The sequence below is a fragment of the Lissotriton vulgaris genome, chromosome 3_2, assembly GCF_964263255.1.
Source record: "Lissotriton vulgaris chromosome 3_2, aLisVul1.2, whole genome shotgun sequence".
Classification (NCBI taxonomy): domain Eukaryota; kingdom Metazoa; phylum Chordata; class Amphibia; order Caudata; family Salamandridae; genus Lissotriton; species Lissotriton vulgaris.
In genome coordinates, this window is record NC_141690.1 from 293261080 (window position 1) to 293277615 (window position 16536).

Here is a 16536-nt window from a genome sequence, read left to right on the forward strand (position 1 = left end):
GAAGGCAAAGGCAGAAGAATTACCTCAAAAGCTCCTGAAAGTGGAAGAAGAATTAGCAGTAGCTATACAGCAGCATTCCCCGCTGGATCAACACTTGCTTAAAGTTATAGCGCTCAGAGCAGAAGCCTTAGAAGGAATCGCTAAGAAAACAGCAGAGAACTATCTGGTTAAAAAGGAGAATGCATATGAGCTAAGTGAGAGAGTGGGCCATATTTTAGCTATACGGATTAGGCAGAGAGTAGCAACATCTGACATCAAGGAGATCATAGACGCCCAGGGTAATTCTGTCACTGATGCTGACCTGGTGAGGGAAGTCTTCAGGCAATTTTATACAGATTGATATGCCTCTGACACTACGGGGGGTCGGTGGAGATAGAAAGGTATCTTAGGGATATACTTCCCCCACTCATGCCCGAGGAAGATAAGGAGGGGCTAGACGCTATATTCCAATTAGAGGAACTTATTTCAGCTCTGGGTAGCCTCCCCTCGGGTAAGGCAGCAGGCCCGGATCAGATTCCGGTGGAGTTTTTTAAAGTATTTCAAGCAGTGCTCCTAGTGGATATGCTTAACATTATGTTACAGGCACAGAGGGGGGAATCGATTCCTGAGTCATGGGGGGGGTGCAGATATTATTGTGATAGCAAAAAAAGAGAAACCTCCGACGGCACCAGGCTCGTACAGGCCGATCACATTAATGAATGCCGATGCAAAAATATATTCAAAAATTTGGGCAAAGAGACTATCGGGGGTCATTGAGTGTTTGGTAAGCCCCTCACAACATGGGTTTATACCTGGTAAAGGCACTACGCAGCATGTTAGGCAGGTGGTTACAATGTTCAATGCGGCAGGTTTCCTGGGAGACCCTGTGGCAGCGTTGTTCCTAAACGCAGAGAAGGCGTTCGATAGGGTCTCCTGGGTCTACTTAGCGCTAGCTATGAGGTGGAGTGGCATATGTGAAGGCTATATAAAAGCTATACAGACTTTATATAAAGAACCAACAGCTAAGATCAGGGTCAATAGGGGGCATTCTGCAGCAGTTAAGATCAGTAGGGGGACTAGGCAAGGTTGCTCTTCATCCCCCCTGCTGTTTGCGCTTAATCTGGATCCGCTCCTGCGTCGGTTAGAAAGGAATCCCGAGATCCCATCAATGAGGGTAAATGGCTGCATGGTAAAAACTTTGGCTTACGCTGATGATGTGGCCATTTTAAAACCCGACACTGGCTATTAGGGAGGTGGAAACTGAGGCTCAGTTGTTTGGGCAGGTCTCTGGATACAGTCTGAATAGATCTAAGACACAGATAGTGGAAAATAGATATTCTAGGTGCAATGATACAAGGGTTGATGGTTCGGCAGTATATCTGGGAGTGGCAATCTCGGCAAATCGTGATATTATGGTAGAAAATAATATGGCCCCACTAATGTCCAGGGTAAAAACAGATCTGGAGAGGATGAATAATTTGCATCTATCGCTTGTGGGCTGCACTAATGTTATAAAGATGCTGATCCTGCCCAAGTTTCTTAATTTGTTTAGGTCCATCCCTTTATATTTTGAAGCTAGATGGTTCAACGCATTGGAGGTAATTTTGAATAAATGTATTTGGGCGCATGGTAAGACACGAAGGGCCAATAGGTTTATCTCCCTCCCGAGATAGACTGGAGGGTGGGGTGCCCTGATTTTAGACTTTATTATTGGGCAGCAGCCATACAGTATATGCAGGGACTGATTAGAGGTGGTGGTCTTGATCAAAAAGTTACAAGCTTCTCCACGGAAGTCTATACAGCAGTCTAAGGGGCAGAGGCAGAAAATTGTTTTTTAAATTGCATTGATTTTGGATACTTCAAGAGGACAAGGTTCAAGACGGTCAGTGCAGATTTGGAATGCCTTTTTAAAAAAATCAGTATTAGGGAGATACAACAGATACACTAGGTTGTATAAGAACAGGTCATTCCCTCCGGTAGTTTTTGCAGATTCAACAATGGCAGGGTGGGCGGACAAGGGGATTGTACAGATTGGTGATTTGATAGACTCAGAGGTTGTGGTACAGTTTGTAGAATTAACTAATAAATTTGGCATTGACAGAAGGGGTTTCTTTAAATACCTCCAGCTCAGGAGTTTGTTAAGTAATAAGCAGGGTGGGCCAGCCGGATTTGGTAGGAATAAGATTCTGGAGGAAATAAAGCTTTCTGGGGATCGCACGATCCGATCCTTCTATGCAAATTTGGTAAAAGGGAAATCTTATGACATGGAAAAATACTGTAACAAATGGGCTGAGAAATTGGGCGGTGAACCAGATTGGTTTCGAGAATCATTGGATCTGGGCCGTACAATCCTTTGTTCATCCCCCCTACAGTCTCAACACTATAAAACCCCATATTAACTGTACTTTACCCCAGCTAGGATAGCAATGTGGGGTGGCACTACAGGTATCTCCTGTCCTCGTTGCAATTCTCTTGAAGCAGATAGCGTTCATATTTTTGCTACCTGTCCCCAATTACATACGCTGATCAGAGATATAGAGGGCTTTCTGGGTAAATCATTGGGTATACAAACAACACTCACTCCCACCTAGATTCTGCTGGGGATCTGTCCAGAAGTTGATAACACGCAGAGGAAATTTATGTTTATCGCAATGGCAGTGTATAGGTTAACCATAGCTAGGGCTTGGCTGGATAAAAATCCTCCAGCAATGCAAATATGGTTGGCTAATCTGTTGGCAGCATATAATTTAGAGAAAAACATATATGCACGGAAAGGCCGGAGAGGGAGGATGTTAGGTCTGAGAATATGGGAGCCTGTAACTAGCTGGAAGGAGGGACTGGGTCTACATTGAGCTTGCTAAATCACCACACGTCTGCATTGTCATTATACTTTATTTTTTGGTGGTGGTGGTTATCGGTTTTGCTGTATTATAGGCCCAGAAGGTTCGGGCGCTATAATACATTGTAATGTATATTATCTGTTATGAATTTGTACTGTATATGTATAACGTTTATGCTCAGACGTACTATGTTAAATGATACAATAATGTACAATGTGTGCAAAACGTAAAATAAAAATATATATTAAAAAATAAATAAAAATCAGGGAGGGGCACACTCTCTGCAGCTATCTCACCAAGCACAGAGCATATGGAAGTGGGCAATTCCTCAAAACATTTATCACCTGGAAGAACACCTCACAGGAATAGACAACCAGATAGCAGACCTACTGAGCCGACACTATCAGCAAATACACGAATGGGAGATTCATCCTCAAGTTCTCCACCCATTCTTCCAAAAGTGGGGACATCCAGACATAGACCTGTTTGCCACAAAAGAAAACTCAAAATGCCCGACCTTTGCCGCCAGGTTCCCACACCCCTTGTCACAGGGCAATGCGATATGGATGAACTGGTCAGGCAGATTTGCGTACGCTTATACACCAACCCCACTTATTCCATTAGTGGCACGCAAACTAACGCAACAGTCCCTTACAATGATCCTGGTTGCTCCCACATGGGCAAGACAGCCATGGTACAAGACACTCCTAGAACTCTCAGTAGTTCCCCATCAAAAACTGCGCCTATTGCCACAGCTACTAACACAGAACCATGGAGAAATCAGGCACCCAGATCCCAGTCAGATGAACCTAGAGATCTGACTCCTGAAATCTTAGAGTTTGGATATCTTGACTTGCCTCCACACTGCATGAACATTATCAAAGAAGCAAGGCGTCCCACTACCAGAGCATGCTACGCAGCTAAATGGAAAAGATTTGTAATATATTGTAATAATAAGCAAATCAATCCATTGGATGCCTCCATCCAGAACGTAATCTGTTATCTGCTTCATCTTCATAGATGTAATCTAGCATACTCTTCCATAAGGCTACACCTTGCTGCTATAGCAGCGTATCTTCAAAACAGACAACATGTCTGCCTGTTCAAAATACCACCTATCAAAGCTTTTATGGAAGGACTTAAAAGAATTATCCCTCCAAAGCATCCACCGTCTCCAGTCTGGAACCTAAATATAGTACTTACCAGACTCATGGGGCCCCCCCCCTTCGAACCACTTCATTCATGCAAACTTCAATTCTTAACATGGAAGGTGGCATTTTTAATTGCTATTACCTCCCTCAGGCGAGTGAGTGAACTACAAGCACTAACCATTCAAGAACCTTTCATGCAAATACACCTCAATAAAGTAGTGCTTCGTACTTTCCACATCAATCAGTCCATAGAATTGCCAGTGTTCTTTCAGAACCCGCAATCCGTGGCTGAACGCTCTCTACACACCCTAGACGTTAAAAGAGCCATGCTATATTATGTTGATAGAACAAAATCTTTCAGAAAGACAAAGCAACTATTTGATGCTTTTTCACCACAACATAAAGGTAATCCCATTTCCAAGGCAGGACTAGCCAGATGGATAGTTAAATACATTCAAATATGCTATCAAGAGGCAAAGCGCACTTTAACAATTCCCCCAAGAGCACAATCAACGCGGAAAATGGGGGCATCCATGGCTTTCCTAGGAAATATCCCCTTAGAAGACATATGTAGGGCGGCTACATGGTCTACCATACACACTTCACTAAACACTACTGTGTTGACGTGCAAGCAAAGCAGCACGCTGCTGTAGGCCAGGCTGTCCTTAAAACTCTTTTTCAAATAACTGCAGGTTTTTGCGTGAATCATTCCAGAGCGTCATTCAGAGCACGTTGGAGTGAAGATAAAGTAATGAACCAGGTTTTGTTAATGTCTTTTTATATTGTAGTTCATATTGTGCCAATGCTGCTTCTAGTAGATGGGCTGTTATCGGTGGCCCCAGGTGCCCAACAGGGCCTGGACCTCCGTGTGCGCTTCCGGAAGCCACGGGAAACTTCTATGGCCCTAAGGAACGTCGGCGGCCAAGCAAATGCCCACAAAGGTGGAAAGGCGCAGGATTTTGCCGAAGCCATCCCCTTCCCCGGGCTCACTGAGAGTCAGTCACTGGACAGACAATGCTGAAAAAATTGGGGCACCTGCATTTTAGGAAGTTTCTGCGCATGCACCAAACACTTCACAGGGAGGTTCTGTAAGTTTTATATTCCATATTCGCACCAGCGACTGTGGCTCAGTTCGTTAAGGAGACTGGTTGGAAAAGGGCTGCTCTTTCTGCAGATGCGTTTTCGGAGTCATGCACTGCTTCTTGAAATTCCAAGATGGCTGCGATCAGATAAAGTATGAAGATGAAATTTTGGGATTGAAATCTGGGAGCAATACGTTGACCCAACAAGCATTGATCTTGACACACTTTGTGTTCTATCGATTTGTGTGGATGTTTCATTAACCTATGGCCCAGCGTGGGTGCTGCCATTCTTCCTAGAGTACATATGTTGGTGTGGGTTGGGAGGGGGTTAAGGGAGCGATTTTGTGTATGTTGTAATGTTGTCTGCATAAGTCTGAAAGATCTGTCATCACAAATAATTTTTTCTTCCAGAGGAAGAATAGATAAACTCTAAAATGTATAACGTGGTTATTTATTTTTCGATTTTTTTACATCTAACAAATACTTGCATGTCAATTTTCCCCTCTTGTAATTGTTTAGAGTGCATCAGTGTTGGCTTTACCAGAGGGGGAGTGACAAACATTTGTGAGTGCTGTGTTAAAATGTTGATAGAATTTGTTTCTAGGAAGTTTTTTCTGAGGTTTGTAACTTTTTATACATTTCACTCTACTCATCACATTGCCACCATTTAAATGCTGCTCATGGCAGGCTCTCCTCCCTATGATTTCTTTTTAAATAAGGGCTTCCAATTTCAATCAAATGACCTTGATTTCAGGACACAAACATGCATGCGTAAATTAATTACACTCAAATTCGAACTCCGAGAATAGCCATAACACTGCAAAGTGTCTGGGGATTAGTCCCCCCTGACATTTCATCCTCCTCTTTAAATGTATTGGTCCTACCCCTTTCCTGCATCGTAGTTCTCTTGATACAGTGCATGCTTTGCAACGCAGCCTTGGAGTAGATGAGTGTTTCTGTTCATACGTGCATGTATGGCAAATGATTTTATTTTGTGGTGGCAGTGTATGATGGGAAAAGACAGTGATTGAGAGTTGCACCAATGATTTACTTTCAAGGAGTTTTGTGCTTCTTCCTGCTGGTGCATTCAAGGGTCCATTCCTTGAAAATTCGCATCAACTTGGGGCATCAACTTGGGGTGGTGCAATTTACCTTGAAGCAAGAGCGGGCGTACTGATGCTGGCAACACCTCCTTGTTAAGGGAAGGAAGGTACTTCCAGGTTGGGCCTGATTCTGGGTGCCCAGTGTTTATTCCTTTTGACCTGATTAATGGTACTGAAGTTAGACTGTTGACCTATCTCCTTGGTACTCTTGCTCACACTTAATACATGGGCCTCTTCGGTTATTCTGTCACAAGGGTGTTATTTAAGCACAAAAGCACCATTTGTTGCTTTCTGGAGAACTTCTTCATTGCAGGTTCAAAGGTGGGGTGTTAAATGTCTTTTGCTACATTAAAGATTAATAACTGCAGCTGATTCACGTGACCACCGCTAGAGGAGAAACTGCTATACAGTCTATGCTAAGATATGAATTCAGCAGCCCACATGCCTCGAACTGCAAATGCTACTTACCAGTATGCATCTGTTCTTGGCATGTAGGTCTGCTGACATTCATTGGACACCCCTGCACCCTTGAAATCGCATTCTCAATTTGCGATTCGCTAATTGCGAATCGCAAATTTAGAATGTCTTCCCATTCATTCCTATGGGCCTCTTGGCCCATAGGAATGAATGGGAAGGCATTCCTTAATTGCAACTCGTAATTTGCGAGTCGCAATTAAGGAATGTTTAGAAATTGCACATTTTTTAGCGATTTCTTCATGCATAGGCTTTTGCGATTCCTTAAAAATCGCAATTAAGAAATCGCAAAAGCCAACAATGATGCATGTGCCTGTTAGTAAATAACTTCACGTTGAAAAATTGTTCCTTTGGTGTGCTCCCTATGGTTGTGATCAATTCTGTATTGAAATAGTTTTTGACACGTTTGTAAATTGTATACAGTAAGCAAAGCAATTGTGATTGCCCAACAGAACCATTGTTCTTATATCATACATACCCAGGTTCTGAGGGACACAGGGTTACCCCATTATCGCTAATGGTCAAAAAGATAGGAAGCAGATGAGCTTGATGTACCTGTGAGTATATGTCCCATTCTGTCAAATTTGGAAATGCTTGTTGAAACAGTTTAACTATGAAAGCTCTTGGATGACCTTCTTTACCCTCGGTTATTCAAGAAACCCTCATATTGTTTCGGCATTGCTGATTTTCCAAATCATCTACCTTTCTTTGAACAAACATTAGTTGACTCTTGTGTGTCCTGATTGACTTTGCAGCGGCTGAGCCAACTTTCTCAGCCTCAGTCACTCGCTGTTGAAGCTCTGCCATTTCCGAAGTGAGCACCGCCACCTTGCTAGTTACTTCCGACAGTGACTTCTGTAAAGCCGAACCGTCTACTCTAAATTGTGCATAATGTTCTGGTGCGTCTGTTCTTGGCACCTGCAGAAACTTTAGAATGTTAGACAAAGACAGCACTTTTAAACCAAATGTATCTATTTGACTAGAAGTGTTATCCCATGCTACGAGTGCTGCCGGTGTGAAGCACCCAGGAGGTATAATGCCTGGAGAGTCAGGGGCTCCCCCGTGACCCCCACTGACTTCAGGTCTGAGAGTGATATTGGGGGTTAAAGTTGCAGTCTGACTGTGAATGTCTGCCCTGTCCTGGAACAGGTAGGCTAGACTGACTGGTAGGGCCAGTGGCAGAGCCAGCACCAGACGCAGAGAAGTTCCAAAGTGCGGCTTAGGACCAGAGAGTCCTGTGCTCCTGTTGAGACGTGGTAATAATCTACCAAAGGTACATCATACCTACTTAGAAACTGAGTGGTAACAAAAAAACACTATATACCACACAAATTGTGTTAGACCCGGCTGGGCGAGATGGGGCAGAAACATGTTGACTTTGTCTAAAGTGATATAAAAAGATCCAGTAACACGATCTGTGATTATACCCTTTGTTTTTAACAACAAAATTTCATCCCTGGCATTTAAAGTTCAAACCAGGTGAAAGCTTGTTTTATGTAAATTTAACCTTCTCCTCTCGGGTATATACATATCTCTGGACACTACTACGCTACACCAGAGGTTGCCTCAGGCTTGAGGCTGGCATACAGCACAAATTTGGGGCACCCAATGATAATGCCTTAACGCGTATGTGGGACGGAAAAACGATATAAACCGCAAAGTATACATAGCGTTTATGAGGGTGATCCAATTAATCTACTGTAACGTAGTTACAAGTGTCCATTCTCTTTTGATTATGTGGAATGACTGGTAGGGCAGACATTGGAAGGTGAGATATCAAAGTTTTGACCTCCCCTTTTGAGTGACCCACTTGCACAATGGACTTCCTTTTGTAACCCCTTTTGAGCACGTTGAGACTGAATTATTAGATCACTTCCATTCATGGTACTCTAGAGCCTTTTTAAGACCTCGTCGGCCGCTTGGAACCTTCGATTTTTCTTTCTTTTTTATAGGAGGTTCAATTGCCTTAGTAGGAAAATCATCTGAACCATCCTTAGACCTAAGAAGTTTATTAATTGCTCCACGTTGAGGTGCCGGGTTTTTAGAGACCCAGTGGTGCCAGGGGACCACACCCGAAGACCTCTAGGTTCTCCCTGTTCTGGACTTACAGAAACACAGAGTCTTCTAGATGAAGTCAGTGATCGGGTTTTATTGGCTGCAACCAAGTAACATGCGTCCTAGAAGTACGACAACACGGGCCGTAAGTTCTCAGGAGACTGTTCGTTTTTACAGAACCAGACTTCTCCTTATATACATAAATAACAGCTGCAGGCAAGAATTCTTAAGTTTACGATATGGCAATACAAATATTTCCACAATAATACAAAGAGCGAAGTCACGCTGGTCAGCACATATTTCAGATGTCCAGTTTGTGATGGATTACCCCGCCAAATCCAGAACTCCCATCAGATATCGATGAAATGCCAATAAGGTCGAGCACCCTCCCATCATAAAACGGGTCATAAACAAGAATCATGGACAGGTGTGTGTGTGTATGAAAACAGGGTCTGTATGTAGTGAAGGGTTTATGACATGTTGTGCCTTGATGGTATCTGGCTCGGCCACTTGGCGAGGAGCTGCCCAAACAGGCTTGGCTGGAGGCAGTGGAGTCAGCTCGGCCAGGTCATGGGGAAGTCAGCTACAGTGGACGTGTCCTTTCAGATCAAACTCGGTTTTAATCAATTGACTATATGGGGGCAAGTCATAAGATGGATGCCGTTTACAAAATGGAGTCTGCGGGTTCGAGATGCAAATCAAGATTCGAGGGTGTTAGCATCATTTAATCATGACGCAAACGCATAGAGATGATGTCCTAATCATTACCGGTTCGTAGATACCAAATTCGTCATGATACGACGATATTTTTTAACACGAGTGTTGGACCCCGAGGCTGGTGGAACGGAAGGGTCCAGAATTGCAGTACCACAGACCCTCCTTTTGCCCTCATATTAGGCAATAACTCGCGCTAGTCAGAGTCCAAATCTGTATTGATGAAGTCACGGAGATGCTGCTGTAGCATCATTCTGTTGCTCAGTTCGTCCCTTGACACAGGCTTCCTTACACATGAAGTGGCGCAGAGGCCACATATTGCAGGAGCGCACTGTATAAACAGGCAGAACATAAACAGAACGGCTAAGATCATCCCAATGAAGATCAGAGTTTTCCATCCCCAGGCAGAGATCAGTTCCCAGAACCACCCTAGCAGAGACCAATCCCATTTCTCTGTGTAGGGAATCAGAGATTTTGTGTAATTTGGAGATGGCCTGGTACACTGTCGGAGCATTATCGGGGATGAAAATGCAGCACCTAGATTGGATCACTCTACATACACCACCACGGTCTGCAAGTATGACATCCAGGGCAACCCGGTTTTGAAGGGTCATAAGTCGATCCGACTGAAGCTCAGCTGTCAAGTTGCCAAGGGCACCAGCCGTTTCAGTCACGGCGGACTCAACTATTCTCGTTAATTGGCGAATGTTCCTCCTGTTCACCATAGGCCCCCAAAATGGCAGAAAACCTGCAGTGTCGTCTTGACTCACGACACCCCTAACTGTCCTTGTCCGGTGGTAATCTGCCCCGGCCGTGTAGGTGGGTGGCAGCAGAAACGGGATAAAACATGTGCCCGAGAAGTCAGAGGGCAACCATGTGTAGGCTTTGTCATGGCAGACAAAATAGGTGCCTTTAGCCGCCAAGAATGGAGGGGAATGGAGGGGAAGTTCGGGAGGCAAACACATATGTTTCTGTGCATACGCTTTTCCCCAACTGAGCTTTGGGATCCCTGCCAATACCTTGCAGACATAAGTGACCACGGTGGGGTACTACCCAGACTGGGGAGGATTTCTTTGATTTCTGGTTCTCACTCAGGGAAATCCCATACTTGGTGATGTTCCATCTACTGTATGGTGTAAACTCATCTTTGGGAGTGGCTCTAACTGTGTCGATGTCTCTACTCATATTCCGGATTCCCGCCACTAGCGCCTTATTGTTTAAGTTTTCCCCTCGAACGTATGGTTCAAGGGAAAACAGGAACATGGTCTGGAAAGCCCACAGAGAACCGAAGTAACTAAATGGCAGGACAAAGTAAGGGATGCCCTTATCTGTAGTGTGTGGCATGAGTCCGCATATCCAACAGTTCGTAGTGTTCATCACAGATTGGTGCTGGTGGAGGAGTTGGACAAATGTGCTGTTTACGAATTCTAGTCTTCTGGCAGACTCGTGTTCAGGTAGTGGGTGAAAGGAGTGTGTGGGAACAGTAGGAGGAGGTGTGAGCTGGGTGTTGTGTATGAATGGAACTCGGAAGATGGACATAGCATAGCCAGTCAAAAACATTATTGTACTACACAACATTGAGATGCTCAATACTAGAAATCGTCTTCTTGCCATTGCAATACATATTTTCTTTTCAAAGTTCATGTGTCTAGCAGGTCTCTCTACCCTCGGAAATTCCATCCTCTGGTTGCTGCCCGCGGTGGGAGGTTGCTTCTGCCAAGATGTGCGCTCTGACCAGTCCGGGTTGATTCCCTCAGACTGACCAGAACCGTTTACCTAGACGTCCCCGGCTGCACTCCTCAGACTTCAACCGCGGCCTTAGCAGCAGAACCGGATGGCGGTTCGAAAATCAAAAATGCGCTAGTTTCCTGGGCGAGAGAGCTGTGGAATCAAAAATAGTTCATGGGAAAAGGGAAGATCGCACTAATTCGGGTATGTCAGTTCCTTGGTCTTGGCCTCAGATTATATCGTTCTTTTCCAGGCACGGTGTGATCTTCAAACAGTGTTTCAGGTTCTGTAGTATCCAACTGCATCGACGGAGGCACAGATCCTTGCAAGATACAATCGCTCTCTTTGTCAGTACCAGTTCCTTTTAATCGTGCATCGCTGAAGGGGACGAAACGTTGTACAAACTCAGTCTCGGAGTCAGCGACTCCTTGCTGGACCCATCGGTCGCATGGAAGGGGCAACGGGACCCTTTTGCAGTGGGCGCCGTGCACCCAATGTTTCTTTCCGTGGACACGTACTGCAGAGCGGGTAGACAGTAAAACCTGGAAAGGTCCGGTCCAGCGAGGCTCCTCGTTCTTTGCTCGTCTGAAGTTGCGAATCAGGATCCAAGAGCCAGGTTCGATAGTGTGGCCTGGATCATCAGGTGCCGGTGGAGAGGAGCTGTGGACCTGTTGATGTAAAGCATGCAGTTTAGTTGTCAATTCGTGCAAATAGTCAAACAGTACAGGGTGCTCGATTTCACTGAGCTTTCTTTGCCTCGGTACTCCCCATATATTTGCTGGGCGCCCGAACACGATCTCGTGTGGGCTAAGTCCCAGTCTAGAATGGACAATCATCCTGGTAGACAGGAGTGCCAAAGGCAGGGCGTCTGGCCACTTGAGACCTGTGCTGGCTTGGATTTTGGCCAGTTTCAATTTTAACGTGCCATTATAGCACTCTACCAGGCCTGCCGACTGGGGGTGGTTTGCAGCATGAAACTTCTGGCGGATGCCTAGACACTCACACACTCTCTTCATTACTCGTCCCACAAATTCACTTCCATTATCACTCCAGACAATTCTAGGCATGCCGAATCTAGGGAAGAATTCTTTGACAAGGGCTTTGGCAGTTGAAAATGCAGTGTTGTTCTTAAGGGGGTACGCTTCTACCCACCTGGAGAAAGCGCAAACGACAACAAGGACATATTTTAGGTTATTGCACCTCTCCATGTGAATGAAGTCGAGTTGCAAGACCTCGAACGGATACGTTGGAGGTGCAAAATGACCAGCTGGGGTTGGGGTTCCTCTACCGGGATTGTGCTTCAAACATATCATACAATTTCTGACCAGATTCTCTGCACATTTTGGGATACCACTATTCTGCCATACCGGGGCCAACAACTTACATATTCCTTTCACACTGACGTGTGCCATTCCATGGGCCATCATTACCACTGCGAGCACATAAGCATCCGGTAACAACCATCGCTGATGTTCTGACAGTTCGACCCAACAACCATTCGCGTCTAACCTACCCTTGCTTTCTCTCCATTCATTCACCTCTTTCTCAGTCGCGTCAGCTTGTATAGACTTCACGCTTTCGATGGTGTCCTCACACATACCCACATCAGGGGTCCATCTAGATGGACCTACGACATACATCCGACTCATTGTGTTCCTTGCAGTCTCTTTCACGACTTCATCGGCAAATGCATTCCCTCGACCAACATCATCTCGGATCTTTCTATGCGCGCTTCACTTCACGATCGCAACCTGTAGGGGCAAGGTCAGTGACTCGAGAAGGTCGTGTACTAGCTGGCCGTGTTGAATCTTTGCACCGTGCGACGTCAGGAACCCACGTTCACGCCACAATCTTCCAAAACTGTGGGCTACGCCAAAGGCGTACTGACTATCAGTGTACACATTTACTCGTTTTCCTTTCGCCAACACGCACGCTCTTGTGAGTGCGACTAACTCTGCTGCTTGCGCAGAATTGTGGGGGATGCGAGCTGTTTCTACAATCGTGTGTAATGTTGTCACGGCATATACTGCAGTCGTATCACCATTCGGCAACTTGAAACATGACCCATCAACCCATAAATTATCATTACATTCAGAGAGAGGAGTGTCCTGTAAGTCCACTCTCCCTTTTGTCTCTTCCTCTGTCCTAAAACAGCAATCATGTTTATCGACCTCATCTGTCTTTGCTGGAACAGGTAATAACGTAGCGGGGTTGAGTGTGTCACACCTTTTTATGTGAATGTGACTTGCTAACAGGGTCAATTCATAGCTGGACAGTCGAGCACTAGTCAGATGTTGTGTCTTTGTTCTGTTTAGTAAAATATCTACTGCATGTGGGACCATTACGGTCAGGGTATTATTCATGACTAACCCAGCGGACTGTCGAATACAGACAGCCACTGCGGCAGTGGCTCTCAAGCAACTCGGTAATGCCTTAGCTACGGGGTCTAGAGTCGCGGAGAAATATGCACATGGGCGTTGTTTGTCCCCAAAGTGCTGCGTCAAGACTGATAATGTGCAACCTTCCTTCTCGTGGACGTATAATGTAAACGGCTTGCTGTAGTCGGGGTTGCCCAACACAGGAGCCGAACATAATGCCTCAAGCAACTCACGGAAACTCGCCTGACAATCTTCAGACCAAGGCAAAGGATTGGGTATGTCTTTACGCATTAATGCCAACAAAGGTTTGGCCAACAGTGAGAAGTTCGGTATCCATTGTCTACAATACGATGTAATGCCCAAGAAGGCACGCACTTCTCTTTGTGTCCTTGGGACACTCAGTTCTGCAATCGCCTGTATTCTTTCTGGGGTCAGTCTCCTTCCCTCCTTCAATAAGATGTGACCTAAGTAGGTTACTTCTTGTCGGCAAAATTGTAGTTTGGAAAGCGAGACTTTGTGCTTCATGTCACATAAATGACGCAACAATGACAACGTGGCTTGCTTGCAGATTTCTTCAGTATCTGCAGCGATCAGTAGATCATCTACATACTGGATCAGAGTCGCGCCACCAGGTTGAACAATCGTGTCTAGTTGTGTTTTCAGAGCTTGACTGAATATCGATGGGCTCTCACAGTAGCCCTGAGGAGCGCGTTTAAAGCGGAGGCTTCGTCCTCCTAGATTGAAGCCGAAGATATCTCTGCTCTCCTCGGCAATCGGGATGCTGAAGAAAGCATTCTTCAGGGCAATCACCGAAAACCAATTGGCTGAAGCTGGAACCATTGTCAATAAGGCAGTAATGTCGGGAACGACTGGAAACTGCGGTACAACGATCTTATTCACTTCCCTGAGATCAATCACAAATCGGTACACAGGGGGCTGTGAAGGATCGGTACGCTTTAAGACAGGCAAAACAGGACTGTTGCAAATGTTGCCTGTAGTCTCTTCGATGACATCTTTCGCAATCAAATCATAGATGATCGCTAACAAAGCCTTTTCACATTCGTTTGATATTCTATATTGGGGAATACGTGGCAACCTAACATTAGCTTTTAATGTTATGACATACGGTGCTATCTCTAAGTGACCCACATCATTAGAACCATTCGCCCAAAGTACATCTGGGAGGGATGACAACTCAGTCGGAATCCTTTCTTTTGACAAATACATCGGGGAAATCACTCTCTTACCAAGCGTAAGTTGTACTCCCGAAGGAGAACAGTACAAGGTCGCATATAGTCTCTTCAGTAAGTCCAAACCTAACAAATTTTCGCAACAACCTGTGGTAAGAATGAGGGGTGCTTCTAATTCGCATGGGCCAACAGAAAGGGGCATAGGGCTGGAGATCGGGTTTCTAACAGGGGCGCCAGAAAAACCTACTGAAACATTCATTTAGCCAGACAAAGGTGCGCCAGGAAGTTTTGAGTGCATAATTGAACTTTTTGTAGCACCAGTATCCAGCAGAAATGGCTCCGACACTCCGGATGTAGTCACCTCGACATAAGGTCCATTCTGATCTACTGGAACTGAAACAACTCCCTCTCTTTGTCCATGGCTGTCCTAGCAATTATTACCCTCATTCTCGTTTTCTGCGTAATAGTCATCTGCATAGTACTGAGCTGACCTGGAAGACGCATTATTCTGTTGGTCAAAGCTATTCATAGAATTCTGGGGCGGAAAAGAATTGGTGTTCTGGGGGAAACTTCCATGGCCCCTACCTCTAGGAGCCTGTTGAACACCTCTACCTCTTGCGCCGGAGACACCGCTTAAGCGCCGTGCAAGAGCTTGACAATTACTTTTGAAATGACCCTCTTCCTTGCAGTATGCACATTGATTCGGGCCATACGGAGAACGCTGGTGGGAAAACTCGTTTCCTTGCGCGTTTCTTGTATACTGCTGTGGTTGCTGATAATTGGGCTGACTAGGAGTGCGAGGCGGATACGCTTGCTGGAGAAGAACTTTAGTTTTTAGTTCCTTAGTCTTCTTCTCTGTCTTATCTAACTCGTCTTTGCGCCTATTTTCGTAGTACTGGGCTGTGGCTAAAATCTGTGCTGACGTGGAGACAGCCCAAGCACTCTCTGAATCTTTCAATTTATTGCACAGTTCAGGAAGCAGATTATGTACGAATTTGTCTACAAACAATCTCTGGCCACCCTCGGTAGCCATGTCCTGACCACTGTGATCGGTGAAAGTCTCCTCAAATCTCGTGAAAAAGTCAGACACATTCTCATCCTTCTTCTGCTTGCACGCAGATAGCTTGTCCCAATTTACATGTAATTCAGGCATTAACGTTTTCATGTACGCGATAATCCTACCGGGAAGGTCTGCTATTAAGGGCTCGGGTTTAGAACCACCAATTTGTCTAGCATCAGTAGCAGTAATATTAGCCCATGAGTCACCTAGTTCTTGATCGTGATCTGCATGACGAATTTTACTCCATAAAGGATGCGGAACAACATTCCCAAACAACATGTCTATATCTGCTAAATTCATTATACATGAGCTGGCAGTCTGTGACAACTCCTTGTAATATCCTGCTGGGTTTTTACGTGGATCAGGCAATGTCTGTTTGAGTGCTAGAACTTCGGATCTTTTCCAGGGGACATGTACCCATACTCGCTGGAAATGCGGTGGAACAGGTGGTTGTGCATTCGCATCACCTTCCCTCCATATTGGAGGAACCTCTCTCATGGGGTACTGTCGCGCCTTTTTCCTACCAGACACATCATCCTCATCGAATGATCTAGAGCTGTTTCCCTGACTCCTATAAGATAACAACAGATCCATTGCTTTTTCAACATCGGCACCTACAATCATGCCTTCGTAAAATTTGAATCGCATGCGAGCTAGTTCCTGCATTCTGCGTTTTGGGTCATTGTCTCGTAAATCTTCCCAAAGGTACACGCACATCTCCTCAAATACATATCTCTGAGTGGACGGATCCCACTGACTGAAAACTTTCATGACAGACTGAA

At 45.2% G+C, this 16536-nt stretch overlaps 1 protein-coding gene and 1 pseudogene across 1 annotated transcript in view; both read left to right on the forward strand.

Moving 5' to 3' along the window:
• LOC147725735 (uncharacterized) overlaps positions 1–16536 on the forward strand; it is a 567397-nt gene that overhangs the window by 157865 nt on the left and 392996 nt on the right. The gene's annotated exons all lie outside the window — the stretch shown is intronic.
• On the forward strand, positions 4722–5313 carry LOC147725736 (cryptic protein-like; annotated as a pseudogene).